This window comes from Nyctibius grandis, chromosome 4 (assembly GCF_013368605.1).
Source record: "Nyctibius grandis isolate bNycGra1 chromosome 4, bNycGra1.pri, whole genome shotgun sequence".
In the NCBI taxonomy this organism is placed as follows: Eukaryota; Metazoa; Chordata; class Aves; order Nyctibiiformes; family Nyctibiidae; genus Nyctibius; species Nyctibius grandis.
The window spans coordinates 47989735-48017402 of NC_090661.1; the positions used below are offsets into that span (position 1 = coordinate 47989735).

At 54.5% G+C, this 27668-nt stretch overlaps 1 protein-coding gene across 1 annotated transcript in view; it reads left to right on the forward strand.

Annotated features, from left to right (window-relative positions):
- The first annotated feature begins 12127 nt into the window (after positions 1–12127).
- The window catches only part of TMEM63C (transmembrane protein 63C), a 32417-nt gene continuing 16876 nt past the window's right edge, over positions 12128–27668 (forward strand). Inside the window, exon 1 of the mRNA XM_068398844.1 lies at positions 12128–12170. The gene's annotated coding sequence lies outside the window, so the exon portion shown is untranslated. The remainder of the gene's footprint in view (positions 12171–27668) is intronic.

A 27668-nucleotide genomic window follows, 5' to 3' on the forward strand; every position in this document is an offset into this window, starting at 1 on the left:
GAGTTCCGCAAGGATCGGTTCTGGGACCAGTTCTATTCAATATATTCATTAATGACTTGGATGAGGGATTAGAGTGCGCTGTCAGCAAGTTCGCTGATGACACAAAACTGGGAGGAGTGGCTGACACAACGGAAGGCTGCGCAGCCATTCAGAGAGACCTGGACAGGCTGGAGAGTTGGGCGGGGAGAAATTTAATGAAATATAACAAGGGCAAGTGTAGAGTCCTGCATCTGGGCAAGAACAACCCCATGTACCAGTACAAGTTGGGGGCAGACCTGTTGGAGAGCCAGCGTAGGGGAAAGGGACCTGGGGTCCTTGTGGACAACAGGATGACCATGAGCCAGCAGTGTGCCCTTGTGGCCAAGAAGGCCAATGGCATCCTGGGGTGTATTAGAAGGGGTGTGGTCAGCAGGTCGAGAGAGGTTCTCCTCCCCCTCTACTCTGCCCTGGTGAGGCCACATCTGGAATATTGTGTCCAGTTCTGGGCCCCTCAGTTCAAGAAGGACAGGGAACTGCTAGAGAGAGTCCAGCGCAGAGCCACGAAGATGATTAAGGGAGTGGAACATCTCCCTTATGAGGAGAGGCTGAGGGAGCTGGGTCTCTTTAGCTTAGAGAAGAGGAGACTGAGGGGTGACCTCATTAATGTTTATAAATATGTAAAGGGCAAGTGTCAAGAGGATGGAGCCAGGCTCTTCTCAGTGACATCCCTTGACAGGACAAGGGGCAATGGGTGCAAGCTGGAACACAGGAGGTTCCACTTAAATTTGAGGAAAAACTTCTTTACGGTGAGGGTGACTGAACACTGGAACAGGCTGCCCAGAGAGGTTGTGGAGTCTCCTTCTCTGGAGACATTCAAAACCCGCCTGGACGCGTTCCTGTGTGATATGGTCTAGGCAATCCTGCCCCGGCAGGGGGATTGGACTAGATGATCTTTCGAGGTCCCTTCCAATCCCTATCATTCTGTGATTCTGTGATTCATTCTGTGATTCTGTGAAATGTAAATGGTGTTTATTGCAGGGGAGGATTCAAACCCAAAGTAACAGGCATGAACATATGAGGGTGATCATCTGAAGGAATCTGCTATCTGCTCCAGAAGTCGTGCATTGCCCTTTTTCACAGGGGTGGCATCTTCCTCCCCACCCCCAGCCAGTTGCCCGACCCTCAACTGCTGTGCTCTATTGCTGTTGAGAATTGTGTCAAATTTATATTGGGCACATCAAGGTGCAAGAGCCCTGGTCTTCCTTTCTGCTTGTGAAGTGTCATGCACACCTAGGGAATCCTATAAATAATAAATAACAATAACACATGCACATATTCATAACCAAGACACTGTTTACATAGTGAATATTCAGCACCCACCAGATGGTTCTTCTTTCACTGCCTCCAAAATGGAAATGACCAGTTACTAAAGAGAAAATATTCCTTCCCTTTTGCTGCTTCCCTAGGGCTCCTACTTGTTGTTCTCTTGCAGAACTGCTGCTCCCTAGAGAAGGAAGCCTTTCAGCCTTGGAAACAGGGAAATCAGATCTGAAATATTAAATATTTCAGCAGGAGCTGCAGATAAATGAACACAGTGTTAAATCAATTCCAGAAAATAAATTTGGATTAAACCTCCTGCCTGCTGCAGCAGTGCTCTGGGAGAAGCAATTTCTCTCCCACCCTGTCACATGGCTGCTGCCCCTGCCATCAAGATGCTCCTCCAGCGGGTTTGTAGGAGCAGTTCCTAAATTACTTTGGCTCTGTAAAAATGCTAGCTATCAACTAGTGCACTAGATGCACTGCAGACAACCACCACCCCAGCCACACTGCAGGTGGCAATGATTTTAACTCACTACTTGTTTGCTCCACAGAGGGCCAGATTCTGCCAGCTTCATTTCCACCCACCCCAGTGGGTGCAGTTTCCATTCCTTACATAAAATGCACTGACAGCACTGGGAGCAGAGACCAGGCCTCCAGCCACCCAATGCTAAGTCAAACACCATCTTGCTTCTTGCCCTTCTCTGTCCCTACATGCCATATGCACGGCTGCCCAGCTCCATTGAAGGAGCCTGTCCCATCCCATTCCATCCCATCAGGTAACTTAGTATGAAAGACATTGGGCTCAAACTCTGGCAGATTTAGGAGGATCTGGAGCCCAGGCATTTCACTTTCTGAGTGCATGTTTAAGCCCCGGATTTGGTGCAGAAGAAGGACCGTTATCTCTGCCAGTCAGGTGCCTACATGGAGGGGATTCCCACACTGATCCCTGAGCAGGTTGAGGAGCTTTCTGTGCAGCCCTGAGATAGACGTCTGTTCAGCCCCATCACCAGCCAGGGCCTGGTGGTCTGTTCAGCCCCATCACCAGCCAGGGCACCCTCTGGGCAGATCTCTGTCCCTACTGCTGAAGAACAGCATATTTTCCTGGAGCAGAACTGTCTTGCTTTAGCAGAAGAAATTCAAAGCCGTGTTCAAGAAGAGGATGAGAGGCAGAGTCAGATCCTCGTCTGAGGAGGCTGGAGGCTGCCCCATGTTCACCTGTTTCCAGCCCCCATATGGCCTGGACTCCCAGAGGAGGCACCTCTTTCTTTGTGCTGGGGGAGTGGAGATATCCCTAGAGATGTTGGGAGCAAACACCAGGCCCCGGAGGCCAAAACCTCTTCTGTGCTGGGTGGGGCTGAAGGGTAACGCTTGGTCCAGTAATATCATCTCCCTAAATGAGCCAAGGAAAAATAATTGAGATGCTACTTTCTTTTCTTGGCTGAAGGAAAAGAAAGCCATGGTTTGATCATGGGTAGCTGTGTGCCATATTCCAGGAACCACCTGATGTATTTGGTATCAAACAAATGGAGCCCTTGGCACTGCTTTGAGTAAGTCCAAGGCTAGGCTGATGGCACCATATGGCTGATGGCAACCACACATCAGGCTGCCTGAAGAAAGGGCATCCTGTCAGATGGTAACTTCCCTTATTCCCAAGCTTCTGGGCATCTGCAAAGGCCAATGATGGTCCAGGGCCTACAAAGACGGTGTGGTGGCTGCTGTGGGGATGGCACCTTTGGCCTTACTCTCCCTTCTCCTCACAGGGACAGTGACTGAGTGAGGAAAACCTGACAGAGGAATGCAGTGGAGGACCCATGGACCACCGCAGTGGAGGACTGCAGAAGGATGACTACAGAGGACTGCAGTGTAAACAGCAAGGAGTTATGGGAGGAAACAGAAAAATGAGGTATAAATATGAGGAAGAAGTCCCACAGCACTGAGACTTGGACTTTCTCCAGACTTGTCTTCACTTTCTTCTCACAGATTCCTGTCTGGTGGATTTGGGGTAAGCACAGCCAGGTTTCCAAAATGCCTGCCAGAAGCAGAAGCCAGGAGCTTCTTCACTCACAGCTGGGGAAAGGGGGCTGCCCCATAGAGCTGGAGAGGGCCAGCAGGCAGGCTGTGCCCTGGGAGCGGAGGGAGCAGGGGCTTCGCAGTGGGGAGCAGGGGCACAATCATTTTCGGGGCTCCGAGGGGACCAGGGCCAAGGGGAGCCCTGGGGAGGGCTGGGGCAGGAGGGGCCCTGGCATGTGTGGGGGGCAGGACTGAAAGGAGCTGGAAAACAGGAGTGAAAGACATGGAGATGCGGGGAGGGAGGGGACGTCGGTGTGATGTGAAAGCTGGAAAGAACAAGGGTGCTTGAGGTCAGAAAGAGCCAGCGGAGGAGTTGGGGTGAGCGCCGGGATGAGAAGAGCTCCGTGCAGGCGGCACCGGCTTCCCAAGCACCTCCTCAGCCCCAGCATGTCTCGTCGGACCTCCCCGGGCACCCAGCTACCGCCCCCCCGCACGGTTTTCCAGGGTGGCTGCTGGCCCCTCTCCGGCACCTTTGCAGCCGAGGAAGAGCTGCAGGTCCGCGTGTAGGTGAGCCTGTCACCTCCTGAGGAACGGCCCCCGCGGGTGCTGGGGGGTGGGCTGGCACAGGGGGACAGGACAGCATCGCTCCCGCCCCGCCCCACACCGGCTCCGGGCGCGGCGGGTATGCCTGGCCCAGCCGGCAGGTGGCGCTGGGAGCCCGCCGGGAGCGGCGGGGAGGGGCGGGGGGCGGCGGGGAAGGGAGCAATGACCGAGGCAAAGGGAAGCAGCGATCCCACCTCCCCTGCCAGGGTGGGATCGAGTCACCTCCCCCAAAGCCTTTATCATCTCGCCCGTGGGGTGGGAGTAGCAAATGAAGGGGCTGCACAGGGACCAAATCAGCACGGGCCACCAAACTCGCTCCAGCACAACCGACTTTTCCTACGGTACGTGCTTGCACATCCGAGACAGACAACCTGGAGGTTCAGCTGGCTCCAACCTGCCCATAAAATGTGCCCCTGGGGAGCTGCACACCCATCTCTTATCAAAACGCCACTTTGTCAGAGGCTAATGCAAGCTGGGCAAAGTGCAGGAACCCCGCCGTGGGGAATGGGTCAGCTGAGCAGGAGAGGGGGGCCAGGGGGTATAAGCCAGGCCTCTGCCACACGCGGTAGGAGATGCTGTGGTGCTGTATTTTCAGCCCACTGGGTTGCAGAGCTCAGGGAGCCTGCTTGGCCCACAGTCCCGTGCCCACCTCAGCAGACCGCTGAGGCTCTGCCCTGCCAGGACGGTCGGGAGGCACCGGCCAGCGATGAGCGTGGAGTGTACGTCCTGCGGCAGCCAGCTCTTCTGAGCCCAACTCTCCATCCCTCATGGCACACGGAAGGGAGTAGGGGGCAGATGGTGTGGGGTGGACAGAGGTTTCGGTGGAGGCTGAAGATACGGAAGGGGCAGGAGAATGGGAGCCCTGCAGTGAGATGGGGACAGTGCAGGGTGCAGCGGTGCTGCAGGGGGAGGGCTGGGGGGCACAAGTGGCCAGGTTACACATCCCTTCCCTGGGTAACCCATTGCATGGGGCTGCCACCATCGTGATTCAGAAGCCAAACAGCTCAAGGGGATTTGTGGGCATGGGATGGGAGCCACATGTGGTACCATCACAATCCAAGAGAGACCTCTCCCTTGCTTCTGTCCCGCCATGGTCCGTCTCCAGCTTTGCCAGGGAGCCCCTCAGAGCTGTGATCTCCCTTGAGAGGCCAGTGCTTGCTCCCCCAGCAGGATCCACCTGCAGAGCAGCATCGCCCACCCACACCTCCCCAAATCACCACTGATGAGGACTTTGCAGACCTCATTGCAGGAGGCTAAAACTGCATCAGATGTGAATCTTACCCGCTGCAGTGATTCATGCTCTGTTGCAACATGGTTAAATGTGCTTCAGGAGTTCTCCAAGCTTTGCTTGAGAGTTCCAGTACTTTCTCCTTGTTTGTTACACCATGTTACATTGATCACCAACAGAGAATGAAAGAGCTGCTGCATCTGCCTTGTCTCTGTGTGCTAGAGCTCTCCCTGGGGCTCTTGGAGGTCTGCTGAAGCAGTGGCAGAGCTGCCAGTTGCTGAGCTACCTGGAAGAGTACATGAGGGTCCGGAAGCATGGCTGCAATCATCAGTGACCATCTGTGTTTCAGGACTCCACTTTTGCCACGGGGTAGCATTATTAGCCATTAATAACATGTCACCCACCCACACTTCCCTTCTAGCTTCAATGTGGTAGAGTTCCCAGCTCCTCCCTGGAGTAACTCCAGCCTAACAAACCCATATTGCCTCTACCTGAGTGGTGGCTTCATTTCAGGAAAGGGGTGGGAGAAAGGAGCTGCAAAGATCATTAGAATGAAGTTGGAAGATGATAAATTATACACTCAGTAAAACCATAGGTAAAGCCAGCAGTGCAAGCAGGGAAATTAATAAATAATTATTAGTTGATGACTAGGGCTCAAACTGCATGTTCCAGGCTGAGAAGTGGGTGAAAGGATGGTATGTAGGTCAGAAGAGCCACAAGGAGATGTTGTGCTCTTCACACAACATGCGGCTTACCTAGGGAACACCTTGCTGCAAGGTGTTGTGGATGCCCACATTGTGCACAACTTCCAAATCTCTTTCAAGAACGATGTATTTGCTGGTGCAGAAAGCCTCATGCTGGTGAGTGGGAGAGGACACTGCAGGAGCATTGTCCTCCTGCTCTGTTCTTACACTCTTCTCAAGATGTTTGCTACCAGCCACTTCCAGAAATAGAATGCTAGTCTCCATAAATCCCTTTTCTGACATAGGACCCTCCCTTTTTCTTTCCATTTGTTCTTTTTTTCATTCTGATGCTCTTCTGCACATGGAGGAAATGCCAATGAGCAAAGATGTTTTTGTTGAATATTTTGTATATGAGACAGCCCATTTAGAGCTAATGACTTTCACAAAGGACCATGCATTAGGTAGCTGCACTCCTGGCAACTGTTTTAGCTGGGGAGAACATCAGTGCGTTGAGTGTTTGCTCCCGGGAAGGCAGGACATGTGGGCAGGGACACAGCCTGCACGCAGAGCCCTGCATTTGGCCAGAATGGTAATATGGTTCATTAAGTGATGTGCACCTTCCTCGCTGGCTCTCTGGGCTCAGCCTGTCAGCTCACATCCTTCCCCCATAATCCACTGACATTCTCATTAAAACTACCATCACTTTCCCCAGGATCTCTGCAGTCAATCTTTCACTGCTCGAAGCATCATTGCAAATGCCGTTTCCTGCTTCAGAAGGTCAAGTGCTCAGCCTGGGTCATCTTCTCTTCTGTCAGGAATTACCAGTTGCACCTCCTGACGCAGAGGGGTCATTTCCCTGAGATTTGCAGGGAAGATTTGACTCTAATCCATGACCTCCACTTCAAGCTCCATATAGCCACATAGTTATTTTCTTTCTCTCTCACACATACATGCACGAGAGAGGGAGATGTATTTTCCACAGTGTGAATGGACCCATGTTCCCATCTGCGTGCATCTCCAGACCACAGGAAGCAACACACCACACCCTGGGCTTTCAGAGCAGCTGCGGGGCCAGGTCAGAGCGTCTGTCATTGACAGGGTAGGTGGGCAGTGGGCCTGACCTCTGGGGAGGTGCAGAGTAGCTATTTGCAGAGTAATGCAAGGATGTTTGATGCACAAAAGCTCACTTGGCGTTATCAAGTGCACGCCTGCAGGTCTAGAAGACGACCTCCAATGGATCCTTCTTCAAGGGATGAGTGAAGTGCCAAAGGCAGGATCTGAGAAGGGAAAAGTGGAGGAACATTTGGTTAGTGGCAGGATGCTGGGGCGGAGAGAGGAAAGCCCCAGGCAAGAAGCTGCACCAGTTGCTTGTTGTGATATGGGAGCTGGTGGGAGCACCCGCAGAGGCACTGCTGGAGAAAATAGTGGCCCACAGCCGGGAGGGCTGTGGATGGTATTTGTTGAGATAAACAGTTGGGTTTAAGCTGCATTGGTGGCTTGGACAACTTGAGCTTCTTGTGCTGAGGGCCCAGCCATGGTGCCTTTTGGAATGGAGCTGGCGGTGGCGGGCGGCACTGCAGGAACACCTCGCATCCCCATGGCAGCCAAAAAATGGAGATCTGGAGCCGCGGAGAAATGCCGTGCCTGCGAGCGATGAGCCACACTGTCCCACCTGACTGGCAATTGGGAAGAGACAATTAGCATATTTTAATGTAGCTGATTAGTGCCTGGTCATGCAGCCTGGGTGGTGGGTGATGTTTGAAGCAGATTTGAAATTACAAGCATGCAGACACCAAACCTCGAGGGATCCGGCATGGGGGAGAGATGATTTCCCAGCTTAGCAGCTGCAGCCCCAGTTTCTCTGCTATTCCCAATGGCAAGTTGCCTTCAAAGAGCCCTGCAAAGGTCCGGGGTGAGCACTTGAAAATTAAGAAATTAACTTTTTTAATTAACAGAATTGATGTGGCTGGTGTGATGGTGGCTCAGCTTCTGTCGCAGCTCCTCCAGCCTCTCCTTTTGAAAAGTGCAAGTCCCATGGTCTCCTGCGGGAAGGGAGAAGCATCTTGCTTGGGGCTGGGGTTCCCCACCAGGCAGACCCCGCTGAAGGGCTCAGAGCCCTCCCCTGCGCAGGGGGATGCGGGTCTGTTGCAGAGGGCTGAGGCCTGGATTTCAGGGGGTGTATGTGGGAGGTGCTGCCCTGCGTTTGGGCTCTGCGAGCAGACTGTGGGGCAGCCCGGAGGCCCCTGGCTGGGATGCGGATGGGGCTGGCACTGCCTCAGCCCGGGATGGTACCCGCAGCTCCCCTGCACCCTGGGGACCCCGCAATGGTGCACACTGAAAGAAGCTGCTGCCTGCAGGAGCCCCGTTGCCGTAGTTACGGCAGGCAGGAGGTATTTCGGGAAGGAGGCAGGCAGCGCTGGGAAAGGCAGGCGGGGCTGGGGAGAGGGCGGCGAAGGCTGCACTGGGGAGCGGCCTGCGGCCTGCCGCCGGCCCAAGGCTGTGCCAGGCAGGGGGGTTCACCAACCCTTCTCTTACGCCCGGGGTTAACTGCCCGGATTTCATTTTCCGGGTGTCCGCTCGGTGCCCTGGAGCCCAGCTGGAAGAAACGCCGAGCGCCCAGAGCCGGGGCTGAAGTTAGCGCGGAAGGGCTGCAGTGCTGTGCGTGCCAACCGCAGGGAAAACCTCAGCATCGCTGGGCAGGCGCAGCTTTAACCTCCTCGCGTGTGAGTTTCTATCTCTACCTGGGGGATAATCCCCCACTTGTCCCAGGGATGAGAAGAAATTCATTCCTGCTTTTGAAGCATGAACATAATGTAATAATGAGGAACAAATCCTCCAAGGAAACGAATAGTTCTGTCCTGGAAGCAGTTTGCAGGTAAGAAAGTCTGGGGCCGCATCCAGGGCTGCACTACGGCATCACTGGCCATTTTGTGCCATTGCCCATTCCCAGCCCTGCTTCCCAGGTACTGTGCCCAGCCCTGCCCACACTGCACAGCCCTGTGAAGCCCCACGCTGGCTCCCACCCCTGACCTAGGGAGGTGAGGGCTCTCTTCAATGGTTGCCTACAGGCAAGCCCTGGCCATGGGCTTTTGGGCCGTGCCCACTACACCCCAGCTGTCCCATCCTGGTGAGGAGCAGCCGACATGGGGACATCCCGGCAGTGCCATGCTGTGACAGGCTGGGCTGCCAGCCAGGGGCACAGACACAGTCTGGTCAGCTCCAGGAGCAGGGAGAGGGGACTAAAGGGTATTTTTGTTCCTGCACCCTTCAAGTCTGCCCCTGGCCTGGCCAAACTGCTGTATTCCAGGGACATACACCATCTCCACAGGTGTATTCAAGGCACGTCACCGGCTAAAGGTCACACCTTTGCCAGCGTTTGGCTACAAAGCTCAGAGACACTGGAGCTGCCAAGGAGAAACGACCAGTCTTTTTTTTTAAACATGGGCAAAATCGCCTTTTTCTCCAGATGTCATTCTCAGAAACAGTTGCACCATCTTGCCTGAAATGTGTCTAGACAAACTGAGCCTGCCTGGAGAAATTCAGCTTAAATATTAAAGCCGTAAGCAATGGAAAAGAGGAATTACAACTGGGAGCATCACACAGGCAGCAGGACGCAGAGCTACAGCTCCGACTGCAAAGCAGCTCCCTGTGCCTCATCCTCCCGCTGCCTCTGGCTGCGGCTCTGTGTCTCTCCCGCACTGCTGCAGGGTTATAGGCAGCGCAGGAAGGAGGTAACAGGCTCCCCCACACGCGGAGCTGGAGGCTGAGCCAGACACTCCTTGTGCTTTCCAAGTGTGTGGAGGGACTTAAACACCATGGGATGCCTGAGCCCTTGTGAGACCATACCTCTAAGGCTCTTCTTGGGCTAAAGTCATGGACAGTGAGGCCTAATACAGTATAGAAAATGAAGGAGTTTTTCTGCTTGTTTGGACTCCTCTGTGTTTCCCTCTTTGTTTATTATTCTATTCTATTCGATTCGATTCGATTCAATTCGATTCGATTCGATTCTACTCTACTCTATTCCAGCTAGGCACAATCTGGACCAGAGTAAGGAAGAAACAATTATCTCAAGGGAATGGCTTATGTACAGAGTAGGTTTGCCCAGCTTTGTGTGATCCCCGATGTCTTGACAGGCTGAGGGAGGGGGAGTGGGTGTTCACTTCTTTGGGACTGGGGCAGCTCACCAGCAGCAATGTTGCCAGCTCTGCTCAGAAGTCAAGATTTCCCAGCAGCATTTGCCAGTTTAAGTGATGGAGCGTATTGGTTTCCAGTTCAGTAGGTCAGAGGAGCCATGGCTTATGAAAAACACAGTCTGCACTTACTGAGAAGCAGGTTATCAAATATTGTGGACCCAGTGGCAGATCACAATCACAAGGCATTTTAGAATATTCCCACAGATTTGTTACTCCCACAAGGCCCCGTTACTCAGCGTTTGCAGAGCACATGTTGTACTAAGCTGGCACAGTCCTCTCTGCTCTCCCCTGAGGCAGACAATGTCACCTGCTGCAAGGCAGCAGTCAAGGTCCTCCAAGCCTCGGTGGGTACTGTAGGACCAGCACTGGCTTATCTGGACGTGAGGGGGCAAGCTGCGTGGTTTCGCCACATCATACGTATTGCTGAGGCTGGAGGAGATTGGAAATCTTTTTTATTCAGCTGTTCCCTGAAGTTTTAGGCATGTGTTGTTTGGGCTATGCTAGCTCCTAGAAGTCACCAGTCGGGGATAAAGGTCTCATTTATAGTAAAGTTTTATCAAAAGGGCATTCACATTGTAGCCTACCTGTGCTCTGCACCATGCTCCAGCAGAGGCAGAAATCAGCTGAGTGCCACCTCAGCCTCGTGGCACCTGAAAAAAAAGGAAAGACACGTATGGGAGACACCTGGTTTTCACCCCTTGGTTCCTCACAGTCTGAGTTGTGCTAGCCTGTTTCCACTTGCAGTATGAAGGGAGGTTCTTGGCTGGCAGCTCATTACATGTTTTGGTTCCTTGATGCTTCTCCTGATGACTTTCACAGCTGTGCTTGTCAGACTGGAAGGTCCTTTAAACGGAAGGGCCTTAGCCACTGGATTGTGCTTCTTCAGCCTGAAAGAGATGAAATGAGCCCAAACGAGCCTTGAGAGGATACTCCAGAGCAACACTATTTACTCAGCATCTGGAGAAGCCACAGATGTGGGACCCCAGACCCCCCATACGAGGCAGGAGCAATGAGGCACTTGAGATGTCAGTGGGACTTCCCTGTGGTCACATTCTGGCGGCTGTTCCCTGGTAGTCCAGTTGCAGGTGTGTCCCTGATCATCAGTTGGGAACACGGGTGGCCGGGCGAGACACCCAGTACCGCACCCCTGGGTGTGCTGCTGACCATTCCTCCAGCACGGGGTGCGCTGCCTGCAACCTCATGGGTTGGAGAGATGGGAGCAGGGTGGGATGCTTAAGAAAATCAGGGCTTTCAAAGCCCCTTTGCGCCTTGGTGGCTGAGGTCCCTGTCCCTCCTGCTGGTCACTCGTGATGGCAGGCAGGCAGGCATGGCTGCTCTGCAGGGATAAGACCCCTAGGAAGTTTCTGAACTACCATCCCCGCCAAGAAACTGAGCGATGCTGCATCAGCAGGAGAGGTTTTGAAAATACTGTTGAGGTCTAAAATGCTCACCTCCACCTGCCCCTGCCGCTGTGGGGGCGAGCTGACCCCCGTGTGCCCCCACTGCACTGGCTGACTGCCCGGGGCGCCCGGTCCCCTCTGCCCCGCGGCACACGCCCGGGCAGCCATCCCGCCGAGCCCCGGCAGCCATCCCGCCGAGCCCGGGCGCCGCAGCAGCCTCTCCGAGCAGCTCCGAGCAGCCTCCCGCCCAGACACAGCCGGAGAGGCGCAGAGCCCGCGCCCGGGCGCGCCGCCGGCACCTCCCCGCCCGCTCCCCGCACCGACAGCCGGGGCCGCCGCGGAGCCGCCGGCCGCTGCCTCGCCCCCCCGTCCCCGCACGGATGCCGCGGGGCGCACGGTAGGCAGCGCGGCGGGGGCTGCCCGCCCCCGTTTCGGGCCGGGAAGCGGCTCCCCCCGCGGGGCCCGGAGCTCCGTCGGCTTTCCGTCCCGGCGGCCGGCAGCGCAGGCCCCGGCGCCAGAGCATCGGTGAGGCGGGGGGAACAGCCCGGGGACCACGGCCTCTCCGCCGCAGCAGGGCGGGCGGGGGGGCGGAGCGGCGGCGGCCCCGGCCCCTTCCCCTTCCCCTGCCGGTGCCGGTGCCGGTGTCGGGCGGCGCGGGGGGCCCGCGGGGAGAGGAGGAAGGAAGGAGGCGGCGGGCGCGGCGCGGCGGCGGCGCGGGGCCTGGAGCGGAGCGGGGCCGGGACCCCCCCAGCAGGTCAGTCCGGGGCGGGGGTCGGTGGCGGGGCGGGAGCTGCGGTCCGGGCTGCGGGGCTCAGCCGGCGCCTGCCGCGGCAGCGGGCGAGGGGCCCGGCGGGCAGCGGGGCTCCAGCGAGGGGTGGCTGGGGTGTCTCCTGGGGTGTCTCCTGGGTCGGTCGGAAGGTCCTGCTGGTGGGGTGATTGGGGTGGGGAGGAAGGCGCGTCGTGCATGGGGCTAATCCCGGGCCCCCGGGCTTAGCTGCGCCTGCCGGGTGGGCCTGGCTGTGGGACTGCGCTGGGGGATGCTCAGGGCAACTTGGGTGACCCCCTGGGCGGGTCTGCCAGCGCCGCGCTGGGCAGCACCCGGGTACAGCTCGCGAGGGCGACTCTGCGGGTCCAGGATACAGGGGTGGGCTTGGTTTGCTGTTGTAGGAGATTTTTGGGTACTTAGCTCTGTTTAGACGCTGTTTTCCTGCCCTCGTTCTGGACCACGTACCAACGTGGCTGTAAGTAACGCTTGTCCCCACCCGCCTGAAGGGCGGCTGAGGCCCAGCGAGGTGTGGGGGCTTCCCTGGGCTGCTGGAGTAAGTCAGCGGCAGAAGCAGAATGCGAGCCCCAGCCGCTCTGTGTCCTTTCCCTGGCCTGCACTGCTGTCCTCTGATGCGAGATAAAATGTCATCCCACCGCTGTGTCATGCCATGGCTTGTACTCAGTCCCCACGTCATCCTGGCCACAGAGTCCTCCTTCCAGGAGCCACACCTGACGGTGTTAGAAACACTTTGTGCTGGCCGGAAGAAGAGGGGGAGTCTCTCAACATTTGTCCCTCCAGCTTTTGAGAGATTGATGACTCTGAAGGGGCTGTTGTGTCAGGATGATCTAATGACCTGGTCAAGCCGCTCTCCCTCCAGTTTAAGACTTCCTCTACATCTGTCCACAGATCAAGGCCTTGCCTTCTCCCTCACTTGCTTCCCCATCTTCTCTAGTGGCAGCAGTGCTGCACAGTGGGTTTTGCAATTCAAGAAACCTCCTGAGCAGGACCAGTGTTTTCCAGGAGAAAGAGAGAGAGAGACCTTTGTCCGGCTGGCGGATGTTATTTCTGCATGAACATCGTTTTCCTTTTAACCTTTTAGCCACCATCTCCAGCACTGATCTGCACTCCTGCCTTCTCCCCTTTCAGAGAGTTCAGGGGGTGGTGGACAGAGAGCGAGAAGGTGAGGGGAAAGCTGGGTGGGCAAAAGAGGTATGAGAAAGGACCTTGCCCCATGCTGGGATTTTACGATGCAGTGTGACAGGCCAGGCTGCCTGTCTGAGTGGATGAGAGAATGCGAAATAATAGGTGCTGTTGAAGAGGTCTGCGGTATTTGTTCAGGGGAAAAATGGGGGGAAAGTGTGGAAAAAGCAGAAGGCAGAAAGACTGGCCCTGAGACCAGACCTGAACCCTGGCCTCGGTGCCTTCCCTGCTACCCTGCAAAATGGTGGTCAGGGCTGGGCAGCAGATGGAGAGGGAGGCAGAAGCAGCTCCTTCAGGAAGGATTTGTCTTAAGTAGCCTGGGCAAACAGCCATTGGCAAACAAATAAGTAATGAATAAAAGCAGGGAGGCCGCTGGCACCCCTGCAGCCTCTGACTCCATAGCACACATGGGCTTTTCTAGCTTCCCTGTAAGCTTAAACCTCTGCCTTCTTCCCATGGCAGTATCCTGGCTCCTGTCTTCCTGTAGCTCCCATCTGAATGCCTTTCAGCCGTTTTATTTTTTTGCATGATAACACTTGAATCGCTCTGTAGCTGCTCGCCTCTTCAAAGCTTTGCCTGAGGTTAACTAGTTCGTCCCTGGCTTGGTGGCTGCTGACATTGGTAAGCTTAGGGTGGTCCTGCAAACGGGGACAGAAATAGCACTGCTTGCTGGGGATGCTGGTCAGGGGTGTGCATGGACCCTTGTAGGTAAATACTGTCCTCATTCCATGCAGAGACTTCTGGCCCAAGGGAAAGTAAGGCAGATTTCATCACAGCTTTGGAGACTACATCTACAGAGTTGTAAAAGTAGGAGTGTCACTGCTTTAAAATATTCCTTGCAGGAAATACTCCCGTCTTAACAGACTGCGAGAACTTTCCCAAAGCAGCAAGGAGAGGGAGAAGTGTTTCTAACACCCACAAGTGAATTCAATTGATATTAAACTAATCAGTCACCTAAACTCTTAGGCAAGCATCAGTCTGCTGTGCAAATGCTGACTCCTCCGTGAGTCCTAAAACCAAAGCCTTCTGCCGTTGTCACTTCTGCGTTTGGTGAAACAGCTCTTCTTAGCTACTTTAATTGCTGTAAATATATTTCATGTACTTAGCCCTAAGTTTGAAGAAAACATTGCATTGCTGATGCAATGCGCTCAGAGCAAAAGTGCGTTTGCTTGGAGATCATTTCAGGAGAAGCAGTTCCAGTCCCAATTTCCTTCAGCTATGGCTTGATTACATTCAGTCCTAACCAGCTATCAGATCCCTTAACGACGAGAGATCTTAGAGCTTTTGAGGATCCCACTTGGCATCTACCTGCGCTTTAAGATGCCTAAACATCTTTTAAAAGCTGGCTTGAGGTTATTGCTCCAAAGGTAGCTGGGACTGGTAATTAGCCTATGATCACACCTTGTTATTAGGTGGGGACAATGGCAGCAGTTTGCTCACACCATTACAACAGCAGCCGTGTGCGGGCCCTTCCCATCGCCCAGGCCGCTATTGTTGCTGGTTAATGGGTGAGATTGGGCACGGCAGGTCCCACAGGGCCTCTCTGCAGAGGCAGGGGGAGGTGGGGTGCAGTAGCCTGGCAAGGTGCATGGTCTCCCCTCTCCCAGCCCGCTGCTCCAGTCCCTGCATCACCCTCACCTCTCTTGTGGTTCAGCCACCGTTCAATCTCACACCTCCTCACCAGGTTTGCTTTTTAGGACTCATCTTGGCATTTACCTAAGCCCCAGCACTGTGCTGCCTTGCCTGTCCCCATACAACCCTCTCTTAGCAGATGACTTTGTTGGCCTAAGAGCTGCAGCCATGCTAAGGGCTGCAGAAAAAACCTCTTTGGCTGAGAAATTGCCTTCCTAATTGAAATTACCGTAATGTTGCCCAGCCTCTGGGGAACATGAACACCACGGTATGGAAGTGTTTCTACATCAGGATCAGTTGTGCTGTTCCCAGCAGAGTCCCCATGAGAAGCTGTGGGTACCATTTTGACCAAGGAGGAGCTTCTATGCTGTTGTAGTTTGATCTCAAATAAAAATGTGTTTAAAATGGAGTACCAGAGCAGAGAGGCTCAGTGCTCCTGTTCAGTGGGAGCATGTGAAAGCTTTGGGCGACCCGATTCCCCTACCCCCAGCACCAACATCTTGTGTCTTGTCATCTGCAGATTGTGGGTGAGCCGAGAGGAAGGCAGGATCTGAATGAGTTAAGCTCCACTGCACCCCCAAGTGCTAAAAGGCAGGTTGTGAGAGGTAGAAAAATATGTCGTCATGTAATTTTGAGTTCCTCCTAACAGAGAGAGGAAGGGGCTCTGGCCCTGCTTGGCCAGGGAGCACTTTACTGTTAGCTGGGAGGTGGTGGTAGGAGGCAGCTGGGGCAGGAGGTGACGGAGATTGAGACAACGAGCCCCTTGATGTGCTGCGTTGGATGGGGTAGGGGAGACCGAAATTCAGAGAAGGTAGAGGTGGGGGATTTAGGGCAAACCTCAGGTTTGGAAGGATAGCTGGGGAGCAGCTCCCAGCTGTGGCCCAAAGTGAGCCCACCAATGCAGCTCGTAGGATCCCAGCAAGTACTGGGACAGCCCCTAGTAGCCTGGGGCTTGGGACCCACTTGACTGGAGCACCTGGTTGCAACAACAGGTTGGGATGAACAGGCTGCCCAGGGAGGTTGTGGAGTCTCCTTCTCTGGAGATATTCAAAACCCGCCTGGACACAACCCTGTGCAACATGCTCTAGGTGAACCTGCTTTGGCAGGGGGTTGGACTAGATGATCTTCAGAGGTCCCTTCCAACCCTTAAGCATTCTGTGATTCTGTGATTCTCAGTGTGTCTCTGGCTTGGAGCAGAGTCTCCATCCTTGGAGATATTCAAAACCTGCCTGGACATGGCCCTGAGCAACCTCCACTAGCTGACCCTGCTTTGAGAAGGGAGGCTGGACTAGATGATCTCCCTTCAGCCTCAACACTTCTGTGATTATTTGTCCTATCTTCTGACAAATTCAGTCACCATGGGATAATCTCCAAGGCAGCATTAGAGAAATGACCAGAAGTCTGGAGGTTTGCCTAGCTCCCCTGAGCCTGCAGCAGCAGTCTGGAGGTCTCTACACCAGTAAAGAGACTCCCAGGGCTTTCAGGCTCCAGGCTGGAGACATGCACCATTCATGTGTTTCTGGGCTGCTTCTCTCAGAGGGAGGTCACAGATTGTCAGAACTTCACAGAAGGGAGGTAAAAAGTGGCAAAAATGGCAGAGAACCAAACCAAACTTCGTAGACTTCAGATAAGTTGGATCTGTGCCTTGTTTGGCTCTTGACCTGCTGCTGAGTAGGATGGATGGATTAAAATCATGATTTAAATTAATGGTCAGAAAGCCACGACCTAAGTATCTAGTTTTAATCTTGTGGTGTTTGTACACTTCTGCTCTTTTCCTAAGGACAAGTTGCTTCACAGTGGTACTTAGGGCTGAGCAGGAGGCTGTACCACGCTTAAGTGAGTGGGTTTACAGTGTAACATATGGTTATTTAGATTCTTAATGTCTCTATTTCTTGCATCAGAAAATGGTGAGTGACACATTTCTTTATTAGATATCACTTCATTATTTACTATAAATTTGGTCCAGCTGTATTTCAGTGGCAAATGAAATTCAATTCAAAATGCAGAAAGCAAGCATTTAAAAAATGGTTTCTAGTTGGTTAAATAAAACTGCTTAAAATGTATGGGTGCACAAAAGAAAAAGAATAAGTTTATGAAAGCATTATTTGTATATGTAATGAATTTAACAATACTATATTACTATACTATATCATATTACTATAATACTGTATTGTAAGAACAGAATTTTATTATAGGAGATGTAAAATATAACCAGTGATATAACCCGACTATTTCTGGTTTTTATGAATTCAGACTAGTAGAGATTATCCTCTCACACTTCATCTTCATTGGGCTTGGAAAGGGAACCAGGCTCTCCTGCATTAACCTGGAGTAATTTTCTGAACTTTGACTAAACTAATCAGTGTGCTAAATTAATTTAAATGTTCTTTTTTCCTGTGCTTTCAAAAAGATTGCTGCTGTCAGAGCCGCTTTTGCTCCAGGCTTTAGCTCCAGGTGCCCAGCCAGTGAGCAGATCTGGCAGCAAGGACATGCTGCATGAATTTCTACTGACTTTTTTTTCACTGATGAGAGTGATCTGAGGTCTTAGCATGTAGGTTGTTGTAAATTCCAGTTTTAAATTGGCTGTCTTTTAATTTAAAAAGTTTTTAGTTCAGACAAAATCTGATTAATTTTAAGTCAGGTATATGTTTCCAAAAGTCATAATTCTTTCATTTGTTCTAGTTCCAAGTGCTCTTTATTGCTTTTTCCTTTCATATTACACTGCTGCTAATCTCCTCATCACGCAGTTTCGTTGGATTTTTCTATTGGGAGGTTTTCATCAAGTTTAATTTTCTTTCATCTGAGTTTTTGATTTCTTGTGTTTTCTTCCATGAAATTTCATCAAATTCTTCCTTGTTCAGAAACAAAAAAACCAACCCCAACCAAGCGAATACTGCTTGTAACAGCTGCAGTGGCTGGGCCGCCTCCTGAGAACGGTGCATTTTAAAGACTTTCAGGTTAGTTCAGTCATTGCAGGAAAGTCAGAGGATGGATGTTTCTGCAAATACAGTCCTCTGATATCCTTCACATTGACTGGAGAAACCTAGCTATGCAAAACTTTAGTAACTGGACTTGTAGAAACTATGACCATGGCCTCAGCCGTGTCTTGGGTACGTATGTACACTATCAGGACTACAGCTTTAAGTGTGTTCTGGAGTAATCATTAGGTTTCAGGATTCCATCATCCCAGCAGCTACTTCTGAGGGGCCAGCTGTTTATTTGGACAGCCCTTGTACAGAGTCAGACTTCAGGGGATTCTTTCCCTTCATAACGAGGAGGTGAATTTCTGGCCCTTGTGAAAGGCATGTTGCGGTTGGTTTCAGCAGAGAAGGAATTTCACGCTACATTTCTTTGGGATTGGGATTTTTTGTGGAAAATGTCCTGGGGGCAGAATAAGTTTCTGTACATCTGTAGCCTTTAATGTCCCAGCTAGGAGCGATGCTCGGGGTTGTCCCTCCACCTCACCAGCTGCCCATGGGAGCCTGCCATGCCAGTACTGTGTCCTCCCCACCCCATCCCCTGGGGTGGCAGAAGGGGTGTGCAGGCGTGTGATAGGACTTGCTGAGCTTTGGGTCCGATTCTGCTCTCAGTTTTGCACGCTGGCTGCCCACTTGCTGAACATGCTGGGGAAAGCTCTCCGTTCCCCGGAGCTCGCCTTGGTCAAGAGATGGGATGCGGGGAGGACGTTTGGCATCAGCAGGGTGGTATCTCGCTCCCTCATTGAACAAAGCTAATCCAGGTATGCCTGGTGGCCATGCCATGTGTGTGGCCAGCCTGGTGCTCTGTGCAGTGCCAGCGGCATTGCTGGAGCCCACTCTCGTGTTCAAGCTGGTCCTGCAGCTCGTTTAGCACAGAGTCTCTCCCTGCCATCGTGAGCATCAGGAGGAGACTTCCCAGTGGCCTTCTGTGTCTCCTCACACCTGGTTTTTGGTCCTTTTTTGGTCCCCTCCCTCCAGCATGACATCCATGTGCCCCACAATGGAGCTGTGCTGCCAGGGGAAGCATGGAAAGCAGCCAGGCAGGATATGGAGACCAGTGTGTCCTGCGGGTGTTCCTGTGCCCAGGGAAGAGGCAACAGCGTGGGATTCAGCATCACTTAAATATTGATCCCCGCCGCTCTGGCGGAGGGTTTGGCTGCCTGTGCAGAGCTCTGCTTACCCTCCCGGGGCTGTGGTCAACACAGGGATGCTGGGGTGAGCCGGACCCTCCGCAGCACCTGCGGTTGCACAGCTTTTTGTCTCGAGTAAGCGCAGGTGCAGCGCTGGCACTGGTGAAGCAGAGAGGTGTTTCAGGGCGGGATGTGCTCATGCTTTACTGGAAGTGCTGGTTGCCCCAGGGAGCCAGGATGAGAGGCAGTGACTGTGCTGAGGTCTCGTGCACTCTCACCTTGGGTTTTCTCAAACTGTCTGGAGGCTCTTTGTGTTTCCAGGTGGGGAGATGCTTCCCAGAGCAGGGACAGCAGCTGTGCAGTACAGCGTGCACCAAACTGCCCCTTACATCAGCCATGTAGTGGATGAGGAGGTGGAGACCCTCGTTCATTTAGTAAATGCCTTGCTGGTGCTGCAGAGGCCAAGTATGAGATCTCGAGGTGCTCACTGCAGGGCTGGCCCAGCCAGGCAAGAGCAGTGTTCATGGTGGCAGGTTTGGGATGTGCTGGGTGGGGATGCAGGCAGGGAGAACAGCATATTTGAAACCAGGCAGAAATCAGGAGCCTGGGCTGGGGCTGGGCCGGAACACCCAGCCACTGTGAAGACCCTGCTGTATCAGTGCTGTATCCCTGAGCATCTCTCCCAAAACAGACAGAGCCTGTCTGATTCCTGCTAATTGTGGCAGGGCCTCAATAGCTGCTGGGCTGTGCAGAGGCTTGCAGTAGCTGTTGCTGGGACACTGCTCCCTGCCTGAGCCCCCAGATCTGTATTCCTTGTGCTGGCGCTGCTGTGCCCAAAGCGCCCTGGAAGGACAAGGGACCGTGGGCTTGGGGAGGCTCCTTTTGCAGCCATCTGCTGCAGTGCCGCATGTTTAATTTCCTTTCCTTTCCTCTTCCACGTGAGCGGTGATGTTGTGGAGGGCAGGGGGTGGCTGCCTGGGGACCCCGTGCTGCTGGCAGGGTGGGCAGAGCGGCACAGGGGCTGCTGGCCCTTCCCCAAGTGCCAGCCTGGCTGCGTGGCCCTGTGTGCAGGGAAGGCAGGCTTGTGCAGAGAAACCGGGAACAATCTCTCTGCCTCCTTGCACGTAAAACTTGCCATCCTGATCTTTTTTCCCGTTTTCCCCCTGATCCCAGATAGGCTTTATCCAAGGCTGACTTGCCCACAGAGCATCTCTGATGCTGGCTGTTGGATGTGGCATGTTTGAAAAGATGTGACCCCCACCCCCAGACCTGCCAGGCTGGGCTGACAGCCCCTACGCAGTGCTGTGTCACCTGCTCTTGCAGCGGGAAGAGCTTGCAGGTCGCTCCGTGACCACCCTGCTGCCAAATCTGCCATCTGTCTCACCACGTCCTCGGGGCAGTGCTGTGCCTCCTGACCCACAGCTTCTCTCCTCCCAATGCCTTCTCCCTTTCCCAGCCCGGCTGCTGTACATGCCCAGACGTGACACTTCCTTCTCTGCCTGAAGGGAAAGAAATGATTTCTTGTGTTTTCCTCCGCCACATCCAGCACTCCCGATGCCCCTTGCGCTGGCCGTGGGCAGCTGGTGGCCGGTGGGCACGGCCGGAGCGGGGCAATAAGGCAGCACGGTGGGTGCGGGCAGTGACAGCCTGCAGCACTGGCACAGCAGAGGCTACATGCTGACCGTCTGTGCCCTGCTCACCCCGCTGTGCTGGGCCACCCGCCTGCGGTAGGTGTGTGTCGGGGGATCATGAACCCCCGCCCTTGCCATGCATCTTGTCCCCACTCTGAGATGCACCGATGTGCCCATCCCAACAGTCCCGTGATTTCCCTCTTATCTCTGATGCTCCAGGGCCATTTGACTCCCCAGAATCCTCTCCATGGGGGAGATGAGAGCAGGCTGGTGGGTGTGATGGGCTGTCGGATCTGCTCTGCTTGGCTCTGCTCTGTGCTGAGGCAGGTACGTGGCTGGGGCTATGTTTGGTTGTCCTGGGCAAGGGGAATTCCCCAGGGTCAATGGGAGTGATGGAGACAAGCTGTTTTGTTGGTGTGCTCAAGCACCTGTCGCACTGCGGGGAGGCTGGAACAGTTGGTGCTTTGCAGAGCTGCATGTCTGCAGCTCCATGCGCGCCTGGGAGAGCTGCCTCCCTTCCCAGCCACAGCATCAGCAGCAGCTTTCCTCTGATGTCCCCCAAAGGCTGTGTGGGCTTCAGAGGTGGCTGGATGTGTGCCCCAGTGACCGGGGGAGACCGACTGCATGCTCCCTCTGCTGCCCCAGCGACGAGCAGCACCGGGCTGGCCCTGCATAGGGGCAGGATTGGGCAGGCAGCTGGCCCACGGCCCAGGCAAAGGCAGCACAATCTGGTGTTGAGATGATGAGATGGGTTCAGTCTCTTCCATCCTCCTTTTCACGGACCAAATTTGCTTGCACGCTGGGGGTGATTTGGTGGGTCCTCTATGGATGCATCCCCAGGGGATGGAGGTGGCTGAGCCAGACCCTGGGGAGCACCTTCTCTCCGTGTCCTCCCGTTGCAGGCCCCTGTGTTCACCATCAAAGGCTTCCCCTTCCCTTTGATGCGGTATTGACTCAAACTGGTATGCTGAGAGCTAATCTCTCTGGCACGGCGGGATGTGGCTAGCACAGCAGCTGCCGGGGCCATCCCTGCTTGTGTAACCTGGCGGTGCTGGAGCCTTCGCTGAGCTGCCAGCTCCCACGCTCCCAGGGCGGCGTGATTCATCCCAGTCGTCTGGTGTTACCCAAATCTGCTCGGAAGCTGGGCAGAGGTGGGAAGAAGGCCTCATCGGGGCCAGGATTGGCGAGCGGTGTGCTCGTGGGCTCCTGCTGCAGCCCAAACCTCGCTCTGCTCCTGGTACCCGAGCACAGGCGATAGAAATGTTCTAGCTCTGCAGATGCTCTGAAATCATATTTTTGTATGTGTGTGTGTATGTATATATATAGTGTTGTAACCCACTGCTCTCAGGAAGAAGCTTTTGTGCTTGCAGAGAGGGGAGATGGGCAGGGCATGAGGGTTTCTTTGCTCCCGCAGCAGAATCAGTTGTGGGGATCATTGTGGCTGCTCGAAGCCGGGGAGGAGTGAAGGGGGGGAGGCTGGCAGCAGCCGGGCGCCAAGGCCTCCCCCAGAGCAGCGCAGACGGAGGTGTGTGGGTGGCCTGAGGAGAAGGGGATCAACGGGACAAGCATGATGCTGCCCCCCTTATACTGGTGCCTGGGAGGCTGTGGGATGAGAGTGCTCCATGGCAGGGTGCCCCAGGTCCCTATCAGGCAGCAGCGGGCTGGAGTGGAGCAGAGCTGGACCCTGCAGCATGGGTGACAGACCCCTGCTAGCCCACCATGTGCCCACACTTGCCCCCTGTCGCGCAGCAGGGTTGCGGGCATCAGCTGCGAGGAGGGATGGCTGGAGCTCAGCAGCTGAGAGCTGCCACGCAGGGGACTTGAAATGCGCCCGCTTTCTCCACCAGCTCAGCGGTGAGGTCCCTGCCATCAAGGGATGGCATGGCATGCCATGCCATCCCGGCTGGGCAGGACACTGGGGTGCAAAGCCACCAGAGTTTCCTGGTCCAAGCAGTGCAGTACTGGGCTTCCTGGTCTCCATCCCTGTCATGCACGGCCCAAGTCCTCTCCTTGCCAGTCTTCTCCTTCCCTCTGTCCTGAGGTGAGGTTCCCTGCGCTCACTGGTGATGGCTGTAGCTGTGCTGGCTGCTCCCGTGGCGGGCAGTCTCTCTGCAGCAGGTGGCTTTATAAAAGGCAGCAAATAAACCTCCCACTCTCCTCTCCACCTCCCACAGCCCCTGCTCCCCAGACAGTGGAAGGGACTCGGGGAAGAAAGAGCTGCCTTTTTCCCTATCTCCATGCTGCCTTTTCCCCCATCTCCAGGGACCACAGTGCTCCTCGTACATTGTGGCAATGTGAAAGATGCCCGTGACCTGCAGCGACAGCTTTGGGCTGGCCCTCGACTGCAGCAGAGCTGCTAATGGTTTCCATATAGGTTTCCATGAGGGAGTGTTTTTCCCAACAGAGGTGGCACTTTCCTTCACAGAAGCCTGAAATTCCTCCTCTGTTTGAGCATGGTTACCTGGGTGGAGGAAGAAGCAATCTGCCTGTAAATGCCCGACATCCCACTGCCATCGCAGCCTTATTGAGAGGTGCCTTCCTTGGCCTTCGATGCCAAATGGCAGCTACTGCTGCTGGGCTGGCTGTGCGTGGGCACAGCATGCCATGGCCTTGGAGCTGGCAGGCGATAAGCAGCCCAGGGGTACCCTTTGCGGGGAAGCTCAAGCCCTTCCCTAGGGCTGGCTGCTGCAGTGGCCCTCAGTCACGCAGGCAGCAGGGGCTGGGAGTTGTCCTCATCTGTGCATATCATTGTTAATTAATTGCAAGCACGGGGGTTGCTCTGGGGACTGTCGACAGCTTTCAGCATCCCAGCTTGGAGCAGGGACCTGGTGGTACCAGGGGGTCTCTTCACTGTTTTCCTGAAATACTATTTTCCTGGTGCATGTGCATGTGCATGCGCACGTGTGTATGTTAACTGACATACAGGATGACTCCCTGCCCCTTTCCCACTTGTGAGCAACCTGGGTCTCCGTCCCCTGCGGTCAGCCCCGTTTTTTTCATAGAATCATAGAAAAGTTTGTGTTGGAAGGGACATTTAAAGGCCATCTAGTTCGACCCCCCCTACAATGAGCAGGGACATCTTCAACTAGATCAGGTTGCTCAGAGCCTCGTCCAACCCGACCTTGAATGTTTCCAGGGATGGGGTATTTACCACCCCTCTGGGCAACCTGTGCCAGTGTTTCACCACCCTCATAATAAAAAATTTATTTCTTATATCTAGTCTGAATCTACCTTCTTTTAGTTTAAAACCGTTACCCCTTGTCCTGTCGCTACAGGCTCTATTAAAAAGTCTGTCCCCCTCTTTATTATGAGCCCCCTTTCCTGTCTCTCTGCTCCCAGCCATTGCCCACTGGCAGCCCGGCAGCTCCCTGCCCTGCACTTGGGCTGGGCCTGGCCTGGGTAATCCTTTGTGCTGAAGAGTGTTGATTTAAGCGTTATCAGAGGACAAGGGTGCACGATGGAGAATGAGCGATGGGCCGCTGCCCTGGTGAGCTTGCAGCCCAGTTAGCTTCTGTTGGCTCAGTGCTTTGCACACACGAGGTGCGGTGTGAGGGGCTGAGCACGCTGTGTGCGCAGCGGGGTATTGAAATCTAAACCAGACACGGGTTAGGGCCAGCCTGCAGTGGCAGCTTAGTTAAATGTGGCGAAAAGGGCTGGGGGTGGAACGAATAAACTCCTCTCCAGTTCTTCCTTCCCAATCGCAGTGTGCTGGCTCCAGCAGCCGCTGGCTCGCACATGCGTGGAGGCGGCGCTGGAGAAGAGCTGCTCCGTGCACGGCGTCTCCCACGCGCTGGCCCAAACCAACCTCCCTGTCTGTAGATCTCACCGTAAGCACTGTTTGCTCTCGGTTGCCTGAGGTTTGGCTTTATTCTCACACTGAGGAGCTCTGCAGTGAGTCAGTGCTGCCCTGCTTGGTCCACAGCATCCCTCTGGGAGAAGGGGCTTGTGCAGGTGGCTGCCGTACTGCAGAGGAAGGCCACAAATGTCATCCTGCAGAGAGCCCTGCTGGAGGCCAGGGGCTGAGACGTCATCTCGTTCAAAAACTTGATACGTGGAGCTTAGTCTGTCCTAGTGCCAAAACGCAGCCACCCTGGGTCTGCATGGCGGGGCCAGGGAAGAAGGGGAAGGCAGGGAGCTGGGGGCAACGTGGCAGCCACTGCAGGGGCACGTGGCAGGGGAGCCTTTTGCTCTCAAATACTGTATTGGTTTCGGGTGAGTCCCTGGGGCAGCATGACCCTGTGCAGGGTTTCCTGAAGGTGGTGGCAACCCGCCACTCCTGAGAGCAGAAAAACTTGCCTGGCTTCCCAAAATGGGGTCACAGCCTCACCCTCCCAGTGTTAGATGTTTAGATGGTCAGTGTTGGCAGGGCAGGTTGGGAGTGGTAGGTAAAGAGAGGAGAGCAGGAAGGACACACATTTTCTGTCCCAGGAACAGACACCTCTTCCCTCATCCTGCTGCCCAGTGGTCCCTCGCGGTGGGTTCCTGTGCCTCCACACCATCCCTTTCTGCAGGAAGCTCCCAGACATACACGAAGCATTGGGGACAGGAGTGGCGGGCTGAAGGACAGCAGGTGCTGAAGGCGGGCTCACCACTGAGGGGACGGGACTCGCCGTGGGGTTTGCATCCCCAGGGCCTGGGTGAGCTTGGGGGCCAGCCGCTCCCCCAACCATCCTGCCCTGGCTGGCAGTAAGCCTGGTGGGCATCATGCCCCTTGGTGGGAGAGCAGTGCCAGAGCTTATGGGTGGGGAAGGTGATGTTTATTTGTACCATCTTTAAGCAGGTTTATTTTACTCAGCCATGCACTCACACACGTTTTCTCATTGATCCCGCTCACTCCCACACTCATACCCACCATCCTCATGAGCACCCCGTCACGTGTGGTCAGTTGTGGGTGATACGGGGACAAGGGGCACCAGCTGCTGAGTCCTCCTCACCTCTCTGGGTAATCGTATCTTCGTTGGCAATGACAAAACTAGTTTTTGAGCAGGTGTTTTGTACCTGTTAGGAGTCATCTGTTGCTGCAGAATGGTCCTTTGCCTCCAAGCCTTACTGACCCCAGCCTCTGTAGCCCACCAGCCAGGTTGCCGCTCATGGTGTGGTTCTCCTTGTTTGGAAGATGCATCTGGTTTCCGGCAGGCTAACAGGACGGGCTGGTGTATGCCCCGTGTGAGGCAGCTGCCATCCTACTGGTGATGGGACGGGGTCTTCTGCTGGTGGGGTGGGGCACATCATTCACACCAGTGTCAGTGTTTGTGCTACCAATCTCTCTGCATCCAATGCCTTGGCTCCCAGCAGGGTCTGGCTCCACTCTCCATGAGTCTGTGGGTCACAGCCGTGGGGAGGTAGGCACTGTCACAGTGGGGTTGGTCTCCTGTGCAGGCACCTGCCCTGAAGATGCTGAAGATGGTGCAAAGAGCCCTGCCCAGGCATGCTGCTGCCCCATGCCCGCTCGCCCCACAAGCCAGGAGCAGCCTGACCCTCTCTTTGGTTTTTGGATCTGGAGGCCATGACTCTAAGAGGGAAGAGTGAAGGGAGAACCAGGGAGGAATGCCTTGGACCCCCGTGGGGTTTTGGAGGGCCATATTTGTGGTCCTGTCCCCTCTGTGCTTGTTCCCCTCGGGGATGGATGTGGCCCGTGGTGTGCCTGTTCTCCCATGCACCGAGCTACAGGGACGGAGAGGTCACCATGCTCTTTGGTGCCAAAACTGCCTGTGCTGGGGTGTGTGCTGAGCTCAGCACAGGGTGTTGATGAGCCTTTTCCCAGCCAGAGATTGTTAGTTGTGCTGAGTCAGCGGCAGTGGCTCACGTTTCCTGGCCTCCCCATCACTGCAGTCCCGCAAGGTCGGTCACTGCAGTCCCGCAAGGTGGGATGCTGGAGGTTCGCCTCCCTGCCCGGTGCTGGGCACACCAGGACACGAATCTGATCTTCCTGTTACAGTGGTCCTCATTCCCCCCCCTCGCAGCCTGGCCACATCTCTTTGCGAAGGAAGAAGGATGCAGAGGCAGGCAGGTAGCGGGGCTGCTTGCTTTGTAGGAGGCACGGTCTGGCTCCTCAGCCTGGCTTTTCTGCTGGGGTCGCGTGGCCACAGACAGCTCCATCAGCAGCCCTGTGCCCTGGTTGCCCACCCGCCAGCCAAAATGAGTAATCCCCTCCCTGGCAGAGCAGGACGACGAGGCTGGGTGAGCACAGGCATGCCGAGAAGCCTGACTTAGTCATCTGAGCCCTCCCAAGACGTTGTTTTGGTGTTTTGCTACTCCAGCTGTCTGTGAATCCCCTAGCAAATGATTTGGCTGGCAGGGTGCTTCAAGGGAAAGATAAATTTTGAAAAATTGCATTCGCATAGAAGACATGCCTTATTTTTAATTGGAAATCTGATTCTCTGGATTAGTGCCCACCCAACCGGAGAGGAGAAGCATATGCTGGTGTATCAACAAAACAAACAGGGCACTGAATATTCAAGGCAAACCTAACACACTGGAAATGCTCCATAGAAATTATCCAGCAACTCGCTTTCAATGGCAAATCTCGTACATTCACTGTCCATTCACATCCATCGCAAAGAGGAGAAAGAAGGATTGCTTTTCTCTATTGCTCTGCATGTTTTCTGACCCTATTTTAGCATCTTTCCTCTAAGTAAGACCTAGATTGTGTAGACCATATTCTGTGATTTCTGCCTTTACTTTATTGCTTCATTTCCCCAGCTGCAACCCTGTCCACTCCTGTGTTTCTTAACTTGCCCATTGCTGTCGCTCCTCCAGGACAGCAGCTGCTCTGAGGGACACGTGTCTGTGGTTGGCATCTGGAGGCATTGCCTCATACACAGCTAACAGGAAGCTCTCCCAACACCTTCTGGAGGTGAAGGTACCAACCCAGCTCTGTTATTCACAACAATATTTCCTCCTCTGGCCCTTAAA